Source organism: Apium graveolens, chromosome 6 (genome assembly GCF_009905375.1).
Source record: "Apium graveolens cultivar Ventura chromosome 6, ASM990537v1, whole genome shotgun sequence".
Lineage (NCBI taxonomy): Eukaryota > Viridiplantae > Streptophyta > Magnoliopsida > Apiales > Apiaceae > Apium > Apium graveolens.
In genome coordinates this window covers 764,402-776,086 of record NC_133652.1, presented here as the reverse complement: position 1 = coordinate 776,086, position 11,685 = coordinate 764,402, and the positions used below count along the sequence as shown (strand labels likewise).

The window sequence follows — 11,685 nt, the reverse complement described above, 5'->3', positions numbered from 1 at the left end:
AAACTCAATTTCTGAAGGATCAAACTCAGAGAGCATAATTTCAGGGGGAGCATCAGAAAATGTTGATGAAGACAGCATGGATCATGGGGGAGCATCCAGTTCTAGAGAACACCTTCCATCTGCAAGGAAGTGGACTAAATCACATACACCTGACTTAATTATTGGAAATCCTAATGCAGGTTTCAGAACTAGAACAGCTACATCAAATAAATGTCTTTATAATTCTTTTCTTTCTCAGACTGAACCAAAGAAAGTTGAAGAAGCTCTTCAAGATGATGATTGGGTGCAAGCAATGCAGGAAGAGTTAAACGAATTTGAAAGAAACAAAGTCTGGACCCTAGTGCCAAGACCAAAGAACAGATCTGTTGTTGGTATAAAGTGGGTGTTCAGAAACAAAACTGATAGTGATGGCATAATAATAAGGAATAAAGCAAGGCTGGTTGCAAAAGGATATTCTCAATAGGAGGGGATTGATTATGATGAAACATTTGCACCAGTTGCTAGATTGGAAGCCATAAGGATATTTTTGGCTTATGCTGCTCACAAAAAGTTTACTGTCTTTCAAATGGATGTGAAAAGTGCTTTTCTTAATGGAGAATTGGAAGAGGAACTATATGTTGAACAACCTCCAGGCTTTGTAGATCCCAAACGTCCAAATCATGTCTACAGGCTTGATAAAGCACTTTATGGTCTTAAGCAAGCTCCAAGAGTATGGTATGAGACTTTAGCTCAGTTTCTTCTGGAAAGTGGATTCAACAGAGGAACTATTGACAAAACACTGTTCTACCTCAACCATGGAAATGACTTACTTTTGGTGCAGATATATGTTGATGATATCATTTTTGGTTCCACAAATGACAGACTTTGCAAGAAGTTTTCCAAACTGATGCAGTCAAGATATCAAATGAGTATGATGGGGGAACTTAGTTATTTTCTGGGATTTCAAGTCAAGCAGAATGAAGAAGGCACTTTTATTTGTCAATCCAAGAACACCAGAAATTTGCTGAAGAGATTTGGAATGCAAGATTGTTCAAGTGCATCCACTCCCATGGTCTTTTAAATACATTTTTATATGTGATTTTATATGCATTTTTATGTGATTTTAAATACATCGTTAATATGTGATTTTATATGTATTTATGTAATTTTAAATGCATTTATATGTGATTTTATATCCATTTTTATATGATTTTAAATGTATCATTAATATGTGATTTTATATGTATTTATATGATTTTAAATGCATTTTTATATGTGATTTTATATGCATTTTTATGTGATTTTAAATGCATCATGAATATGTGATTTTATATGTATTTATGTGATTTTAAATGTATTTTTATATGTGATTTTATTTGCATTTTATTTAATTTTAAATGCATCGTTAATTGTTTTAAATGAATTTGTAGGAACGATATGTCGCCATTCTTGAGCGCATTCCCTTGGAGTTTACACAAACGGGTGATCGGGATGAGTTGTGGGATTGGTGGATGGAAACCTTGGAGGTCCCCCAAGGTACAACAAGGCCAAAAAAGAATTATGTGGTGGGGTTCCCCAATGCTCGGGCCACCGATCTCTTGCCTACACTTGCTACCCAGTACCGAGATTCCACACGGAATGAAGCCGGCTCATCCTCATCCACTCCAAGACAACGTGAAGCCATCCCCGACAATGTATATCTTGCCATCCAAATCGGAGATCCGTGCTAATCCAAATCGGTTTGCTCGCCAACTTTCCGATGCGGAGATAGCTACATTCGCACGTACCGCTCTCGAGGCCTCGGATCCATCCTCCGATCATAGCCAAAGATTGTAATGGAATTACCTTATCAGTGGCGAGATCGTGCATAATATGGGCTCCTTGATTGAAGATATCGCTCAAAAGACGGAAAATCGTGTTGCGGAGGTATAATTTTTGACCTTCTTGTTTATTTATTTGTTTCATTCACATGTAAATTTTATTCCTTCTTTTTAACTAGTTTAATTAAACCTGTGTATCTAGGAAAATAATCGGCGTGCTATGGAAGTCGATAAGGATTAAACGTCCGAGGATGAGACTTCCGATGATGAGGACTTTGATGGTGGCGGTGGTGATGGCGGCGGTGATGGCGGTGGATCGTCCGATATTGATTTGTCGGATTAGTTTACATTGATCGGTTTTAAGTTATTGTAATTTGATGCTTATGGGATGTAATATAATATGTTGTGATGGTTTGATACTTTTTCGGTTATTTAGGATTGATTATAATGATATAATAATACAGTTTAATCCTCCAGTTATTGGAGTTTGTGAATGTTTGTGTTGGATTTAATTACTATGGTTTAATTGTGGAATTTACTAGTTTTTGTGAATGATTTTGAGTAGTATAGTTTAATGATTATTATTGTTGTTTGGTTGTTTGGTTGTGATTGGATTGGATTTGTGATTGGTTTGTGTATTGATTTGGTTTGGTATACAAGGACTGCAGAAAAATCTGCAATTTTTTTTTAAAACCAGACCTTAAAACCGACCAAAAATAGGCATAATCGACCACTTTTGACCATTACAAAACCCAGAAAACCGACCGTCAAGGGACATAACCGACCACCTTCTTCATAAAACCGACCGTCTCCTTTAGAGGGTGGTCGGTTTTAGGACGGTCGGTTATGACATATAAGTTAGCTTCTGAAATAAAACCAACGGATGTTCACACTTTGACCACGGTCGGTTATGAGTTCCAGTCAACTTTTTAAAAACAGATATAACCGACCACCTACGGTCGGTTATGACTCAGTGACGTGGCAACACCTATGCACACGTGTTGCCACGTGTACACAGTGACCCCACATTTGCATAAAATGCCCAGGCACATAACCAACCACTATGTTGATCAGTTATAAGGATTAAACCCGACCAAAAGTTATAACCGACCAAGCTAAAACCGTCCATGCCCTGTGGTCGGTTATGACTATTTTAACAGACTATTTTGCCTCTTAACCGACTGTTTTTGACGGTCGATTTTATCATGTTTTCTTGTAGTGATATAAGTAGTATGAGAAAGATATTTGGTTGGTTGTACAACCGCATAAAGCATACGGATAGTTAGATTAAAATTAACATCAATGGTCAAGATTATTTAATATTTGCTATAAAGGTGATAAGAAAAACAAAACTAAAACCACTTTTTTTATAATATAAACACCCAATACTAAATAGATAAGGAAATATAATCTAATATTAAATACATAAGCAGACATAATTAACCAATACTAAATAAATAAGGAGATATAATTTAATAGTAAATATATAAGGAGATATAATTGTATAACAAATACATGTCTTCAACGTGATGGTCTCCCAGGCACATTAAATTTTTTTTTTAAAACATTGCCTAAGGACAAAGTGAAGAAAAAGCATATAGACCATTTAGATTAAAAACAAAATCAATGTAGAAGATTATTTGGTATTTGTCGTTAAAGTGGTAAAGAAGAACTAAACTAAAACCACTCCAATTATGATACAAACACATAATCTAATAAAGGGAATGGGTATAGTTTCGTATACCCAAATTTTTGTTGGTTTAGTTATTCTTGCAAAGAAAATGCTAGAGGTACAAAATGAGTTACTAAAATATTTACAAATGTCACATGTTGGCTAAATATAAATGGACCCCCCTGCAGTTACATTAATAGAACCAATTGAATTTTTTCATTGTGTCACATCACCCATGCCATGTCATTTTGTGACAATTTTTTGTAACTTTGTTTTGTGCCTCTAGCATTACTCTTCTTGCAATCATGATGGTCAAAATTTCTTAATCAAATTATGGGATCTTTAGAACTAAATATTAAAACCATGCATTTCCTAAGGTCATAGGACATTTCAAATCCCTCCAACAACATACATTTCTATTATTTATGTACATAATTTATCCTAACTACTGGTAATTTGGTTCAAACTCTTAGTTTTGCTATCCATTTTTTATTATCTCTATTATTCAAAACTGTTAGATCTTTAGCACAAATGAGATATCACACTCATTAGCACAAATGAGAAACAATATACATGCTATTATAATGGTTAGCTACTCTAACTTTTGCATAGAAAATCAAGGACACGTGAACAACTTAAAAAAATAATAAGGTCCACAAAATCAGTATTAGTTATTTAACTTTTTTCCTATATGCCTTTGTGGGTTCTATGCAAAATCAGTACTAAAATGGTTAAGAATATATAAACATGCAATTAAAATTGTTTATAACTACTCTAATTTTTGCAATCAAAAACAAGGAGACAATAACTCAACCCAGAAAAATAAAAAATCTGCTATATCAATATTCAATAACTAATTTTCGTCTTATATTGCATTATGGGCTATGCTGCAAAGTTCTGACTAGCCCAAGAATCCGCGTATACTCATAGAACAATGAAGACTGTTCACCAGCCAGGCCAGTTCTTGTCTTCAAATTTTTCCCAGCAAGGTTGTTGCATGGGCTTCCCCCTATAACCAGATCGAATCTACAGCCTCTTTCATCCATTGCATCAGCTTATGACTTGTTACCTTTTTCACATCAGAAATGTGAATCAGCCGGCCCTTTTGTTCACTTTGTCTCCACCAATTTTTCAGGATCCGTGTACAATCCTTGGAATTTTCGACGGATACAACAAAGTTCAGTGGTATTCCACGACGGTGTAAAGCAACTTCCGCTCCACCAATGCCAGAGAACAATGAAAGGACTCTGATGCCCTTGGGAAATAATTTCTTTAACACAGAAAGATGATAGGCCACTGTGTCAACCTAACATAATTTATTTGTGAATAATTATTAAGAACATATTCATCTAAGAAATAAATGAAATTGATAAGTTTTTTTTCTGCATTGCGTACCTGAAACGCATTTCCAAGGCATTTGTATTGAGTAGTTTTGCAGGCTACTCTTGTATGGCCCTCCGGGAATCCCATTATTGCCTCTATTTAGACAGGCTGAAGAAAATCAACAGTGTTCTTACCAAGCCAGACCAAGTTTGTCTTTCTGCATTCTCGGATCACATTTTCTCTGATGTTTTTGGGAGGGTCTGGTCCTGAATTACGAAGCTCTTCATTTATTCTCTGTATGCACTTGCATGACGAGTTACAATGCAGTTTAATTTGGTTCTGTCATCCCATTGCGGCCACCATTCTTTTGTGGAAGGAAGGGCATCTTGTATTGTGGACGGAGGGATAGGAGGAATCTGCAACCTGTCATCCATCGGGAGGTTATGGATGTAACCTCTTTTCCTTGTTGCTGCACACATGTGAAGGGAGTCCACGAATTCCGGTTCAATGTCGTAAAGTTCTTTTCTGATGGTTAGCCACACCCCTTGCGGTGCATAGGCCACGTTCTCGAAGTAGAAATAAGGAGGCCCTCTCCCTTCTACTTCGATGTCTTCTTTAACTATTGTACTCATAGCATTAGGAACTCCAAAGCCTATCATCGGCTTCTTGCGGGTTCTATAAGTTGTTGACTTTGTGTGTTCGACAACTTTTTGCTTCTTATAATTAGTGCTTGTGGACTTCAACACCTGTGGATCATCAGACATATAGTTTAAACAATCGCCAAGATTGTCCAAGGCCTAAGAACAAGTAATGTATATCTATTAAATAAAGCATAATTTTTTTCTATAAATGCAATAAGCTTTAGTTAGACTTTTATTGCATAATAGTATACTGGTAGAGTTCAAACTCCACAGTTTATAAGTGAAACATTCTCTTTGAAGATTAATATTGATTGGTGGTGTTTCTAGATATGTACTCCTTTTGCTACACGTAGAATTGATATTCTATGAGATGCATATCGAGTGAATGGAGTTTTTAGATATGTACTCCTTTTGCTGCAAGCTCTAAAGACTATTCGTACTGGTATTTATTTTCTTAATTAGGATTTAGGACACCATTAAGTCTCCACCAACAGCTAATGTATTTTCTTAAGTCTACCGCAAATTATATGATTCTAGATATGTGCTAGACCCTAAAGACTACTCATATATACAGGTATTAATTTTCTTAGGACACTGTTGATCAGTCTCCACACAAACAGCTAATGTTTGTTTTCTAACTTCTGTAATTTACTGCAGATCATATGATTTTAGAGATGCTATAAACAGACCATGTACAAGTTAAACAACTGATGACCGTCGGTATATCTCATTGCATTTCAGATGTGCAAATAATTAAGTACGGTCCACTGATTATACAATGTAACTGTGTTTCTCCTAAAGCATATACTTAATCTTTACGATAAATTTTCACATAATAGAAAACGTTAAATATACCATAAATTCTCCTAAAACTGAAGCAGTAGATGATACATGTGAGAAGAGAGTGAATGAGATGTACAAAATAACTTACCATGTGTGTGAGAGGAGTCTTGAGTACCGGTTCTTCATCATCTTCACCTATAAGCATTTAAGAAGTAACTGAGCTCAGTACCAGTTTCTCGTTAAAAGGCCATTTCAATTCAATCAAAATGTATGAGAATAAATCTACCGTGTTCCTCCATTGCTTTGAACACAACTTTCCTGGGGTATAGCTTCTTTGAAAATCGGCCACTCATCTTGGATCCAGAACTACTTGCCTGAGAAAAAAGAAACAATTTAATCACTTCCGTCCTTGATATCTCTTTAATCATCAAAATCAAAAACAAAAAAACTGATCCATATGATAGATATATCGATAGACTGACAGATCACCGATGCACCTCAACATAGAATAAAAATTGAATTCTCTAAAGTTGAGAATAAATACATTTACATATAAGATCAATAGATTGATAAATCGATAGACAAAGTACAGATTGGTGATACAAATCAGCTTGAAATAAATTAATATCTAAATTCCTTTAAAATAAAAAACAAAAGCATATACAAACATATGTAAATCTGAATGAAAATTGAAATGCACTCTTTTTGTGATAGAGAATTGTTGTTGAGGTTCACCTTTAGTAGTGGATGAAGTTGGATGTTGGCGGATTTCTGAACCTCCTTATCGCTTTCATCGCTTGATATCTCGATAATCTTTGAAGTTAAAAACAAAACAATAATTAGTAATTCTAGAATTCAATAAATTCAGCAGACATATAAATGATGGATAGATCGACAAAGAACGAATTACTGATACAAATCAACCTAAAATAATTCCAAAATCCTATAAAATCGAAAAAACTCAAACATAAACATATAATGTATATTGAAAAGGAAATTGAAATGCACATTTTCTTGAGGTAGCCAATTGTTGTTCAGGTTTGCCATTAGCGAATTATAGAGGCTGATAATTAGGCTGGTTGGAGCTGGGGCTTGCCGATGTAGAAAGAAATGAAAGTTGTTGTTTGCATTTATAGTGGCTTGTCTGTAATAGAAACAACAAGCGCAATGCCCCGTCTTTTTGCCCCATTTCATATTTTGCCACGTGTGCCGTCTTTTTCCCCGATTTCATATTTTGCCACGTGGATCCACTTATACTCCCACTCTGTAAGCTGCATAAAGGACCGGTTTATGTAATTATTTTTATAACATCTTTTAAAGAAAATAACTTTTGAGTATAAAAGATTGTTTGAGCACATTTTTAATCCTCATATATTTTTTAAAAATTCTGGATACAATCTTTCCAAATATTATTAAAAATCTTAATGAATGTTCTCACATTTTGGAGAGTATTTTCCAAAATTGTGTGTTTAATGTACTATGATCAAATTTCTAAAATTGTTTTAAGTATTAATGAAAATCCTCAATGAATGTCATCACATATTTAATTCTCCTAGATTTAGTTAGAGAGATATACATGAAAATAATCTTTTCAAAAAGATCTCAAATTTTATTTTGAATGAGTGTTATCACATTTTAAAATATCGTTCACATTGGGTGTTGAATATTTAAATTTAACTAATTGGATATTCTAATATTTTGAATTAGAGTTTGATAAATTATTTTTGAAATATTATAAAATTATCCAATATATCATCCCACAATTCAAAATGAAAAATCTTATCGGTTTTGATTCTCACCCCAATTACACATGAAATAATTTCTCATACACGATATGAAATGATGCAATTTTTAAAAAATTATTTAAAAAAGTTTCATTCATAGTTAAGTGGTCAAATAAGACCGTATGTTAAAATGAAAACTCAACCTAGTCTCGTGAATAAGCTTTTATATTAATTTATTTCAATATTATTCCACATTATTTCATTAAAAAAAATTATTATTATTATGGTGAAAATATTTATAATTATTTAAAATATCTTAAGTTGAACGTATGCGGAAAGAAAACAATCTTTTGAACAAACTATATATGTAATCTTTGGATAAGATCATATTAATATTTTTATATGATAAATAATAATCAAATATTTAAATTTGATGAATATTTGATTATATCAATATCGGCGCATCATATCAATAATTTTATAAATATGTTTACAAATACAACTAATTAAAAATACGAAAAATATTTTTAAATCATTTGAAAAAATATTTTAGAAATACTTTTACAAACATATGAAAAAAAAGTTTATAAATTTAAGCGAGTAAAATTTAGTATTTACAATTGTTATAAAAACATTCGACCACATAAATTTAGCCTTTTAAAAAGATTGATATTTTTTGCTAAAATTTGAATTCCCACCTACGCAGTCAAATTATACATTTCTATACATTCGTATATTCACATCAAATATATAAAGCCGACATGCTCTTTTAAGATAAATTTATAATCTCGACTAGATTTCATGTCGTCGAATTTATAAATTCCATTGACTTTTAGTTAGTCTAATTTATAGACACCACTATCACTGCTACAAAATTAAACTTAGGATATATTACTTACATAACACTTTTGTGATGTGTTTTGAGATGTGCTATGCAACTGATATGGTTACACAGCATTTATGTTGAACAGGCTCGACAAGATATTCTAAAAAATCTATAAATAAAAATAAAAATAAAATAAATAAAGTAGCATAGCATTTTTTAGTGAAGCGCTATATAGGAAATAAGTAAGATAGCGTTTCTAGGAAAGGCTATGCAAGTCACTATATTTTAAGTAATTTTGATTTTTTTAGAAAATCTTTAAATATTTATATAACACTTTTCTAAACATCGTGTAAATTAATGTATTCAAAGTATCTTTTTATTTGCTTAATTTAACTCTTTTTCCAACTTAATCATATGTTCTCTCAATACCTCAGACAACTCCCCTCTCACACATGCATCACCAATTTCATCGATCCATTTTACCTCCCGATTTTATCAATTTATATCTGAATTAGGATAGTTTAATCTTCTAGCAAACCATATCGAGCCAATAGGGCACTTTATTTTCATAGGTCTCCACTCTTCCTTCGTTGAATCGGGTATAATCAATTAATTACAAGTTCGGTTACGAAGACTACAAATCATGTATTGTGTTGTCGTTAATTTCAATTATATTGTTTGTGCTTGGGCAAGTCAATATGTTGGAATTTCTACTGACAACCCTAAAAATAAGTAGTATGATAATTTAATTTTATATTATGTAATTATTTTTCTTGAGTCTGTAAAAATGTTAAGTAGATTAGACTTGAGGATTTTTCTTTGAATAGACATTAAGCTAAGGAATAAACTCTAGAGGAAGATCAAGTACTGATTATGCCTCGGAGAAAAGTATAGCAGCTTGGATTTGAATAATGTTGTTTTAGGAAAAATATTTTAAGTCAGATTTCGACAAGTCGCATATCAAGGAATATCAAGAAGTATGTCGAGAAGTACAAAATAACTTGTAGGGAAGTCCCAAAAGATATTGATAAGTCAATATGCATGTAGAGATCTCAAATATTGACAAGTCAAAAGGTCCATGTAGCGAACTTAAGATATCAACAAGTCATTTTTTATGTAGAGATCTAGAGATGTCGATAAGACAAATCTTCATGTAGAGAAGTAGAGATATTGACAAGTCTAAAGTCTATATAGAGAACTGGAGATGTCGACAAGTCACTCTACTTGTAGAGAACTGGAGATCTCGACAAATCAAAGACACATGTAGAGAACTCAAATATCGATATGTCATTTTACTTATCGATATGTGACATCTCTATAGAACAAAAAGAGATCTCGATAAAGAACTTCATAATTCAGAATGCAGACAAGTTAAAGATTCAAGATTATCAGTCAACAAACAATTCTATCAGTGAATTGGAAAGACTATAAAATCAGCTTGAAGAATTCAAGATCAAGGGCCAAGATTCACTGCACAAAGGAGGGTCACAGACGTATTAGATTCGGCACAGATTTGCTAACACTAGAAATGGAAAATATACAAAGTAGTCTTGGAAACTGTGTTAGTCCATTTTAGTTCAAGTTTTGTAATCATGTGCATATTGATCTATAAAGCATGTCACGGTCCTCTATATAGAGGAAACAAACATATCTAGAAAAAATCTTGAATTCTCTCTCAAGAATTATAGATGGGTACTTAATTTTTAAGAACACATATTTGTAGTAAAACAAATTTAATTTTACTAAATAAAGTGAGTTTTTGATATTTTCTTGTGTGTTTTGCATTAGCATTTTATCTCTACATATTCATACAAACTGTTTTGTTCCATAAGCCATTAAGATTATCCAAATCCAAGAAAACAGATATACTTCCCCCGTGTTGTATTTCATAGCTAACATTAGGTGTTACGAACAATCATTTATTTTTAAATAATAGCTTAATTTATGTATATCACATGTATGTAAATATGTGTCTGAATTAGTAGCTTAATTTTTGGTGGGTTTGTTGCTAGATGGTTCCTATAAATTTGTCAAATCTTGAGTAGATGCGCTATAAATGATTTAAAAAACTACCTTTGTACTACATTTTGGATAAGTTTTTTTATTATATTAATTATATAGTGCAAATACATTTTTTCAAAAATATTCTTAAATTAGAGATACGGTATTTGTTTCTATATTTACATATACAAAAAAGAACCTTTAAATTAATTGCTAGAACAAGAACTTTGAATTATATATAGAAAATATGATATGTAGCTATTTAGATGTATTTTATAGAACTTACAAAATAATTTGACTAATTATTAAATATTATTGTATTTAAAGACGATTGATAATCCATTATGTATTGATGGTCTTTTGAGACATCATCAAACATTAATATCTATCATTCTGAAATAACTTCAATGATTTAGAAAATTTGATTTTTTGAGGAATAAGATTTTAAATTTATTCTTTGTACTTGAATTATCTGACTTGGTACTTATCCTGATTAACTATGTTAGAATTGTTGAGTTCAAGTATACCTTTTTTCTTGCATGTTTTATTAATGACTGTAGGAATTATGTATGTTGTAGATAAAAGACTTACTTACATAACATGGCACTCTAACTGATAAAGATAGGTTGCAGGGAATTTTTAGAATATATATAGTATTAAAATATTTTTTAATATCGAGATTTGTGAAGATAACTTGTAGGATGGGTTACGATATTATTAAATTTATATAAAAGCTTTAAACTTTAGTTAACAAATTATAACCTGGAAAATACATTGATTTGCAGTTAGTTTTGATGGATCGTAAATGGGTAAATGTAGACCGGTTATCATAAGAATATAAAAATGGTGTGAAAGAATTTTATAAATATGTAGTTAAACATGTTAATTAATGATACCGAGTTCATCGTGTGTCCTT

General features: G+C 32.1%; 1 pseudogene; it reads right to left on the bottom strand.

The window, feature by feature from the left end:
• Positions 1-4,346: 4,346 nt before the first annotated feature.
• Positions 4,347-7,449, bottom strand: LOC141663564 (DNA (cytosine-5)-methyltransferase DRM2-like; annotated as a pseudogene).
• Between the last annotated feature and the right edge of the window lie 4,236 nt (positions 7,450-11,685).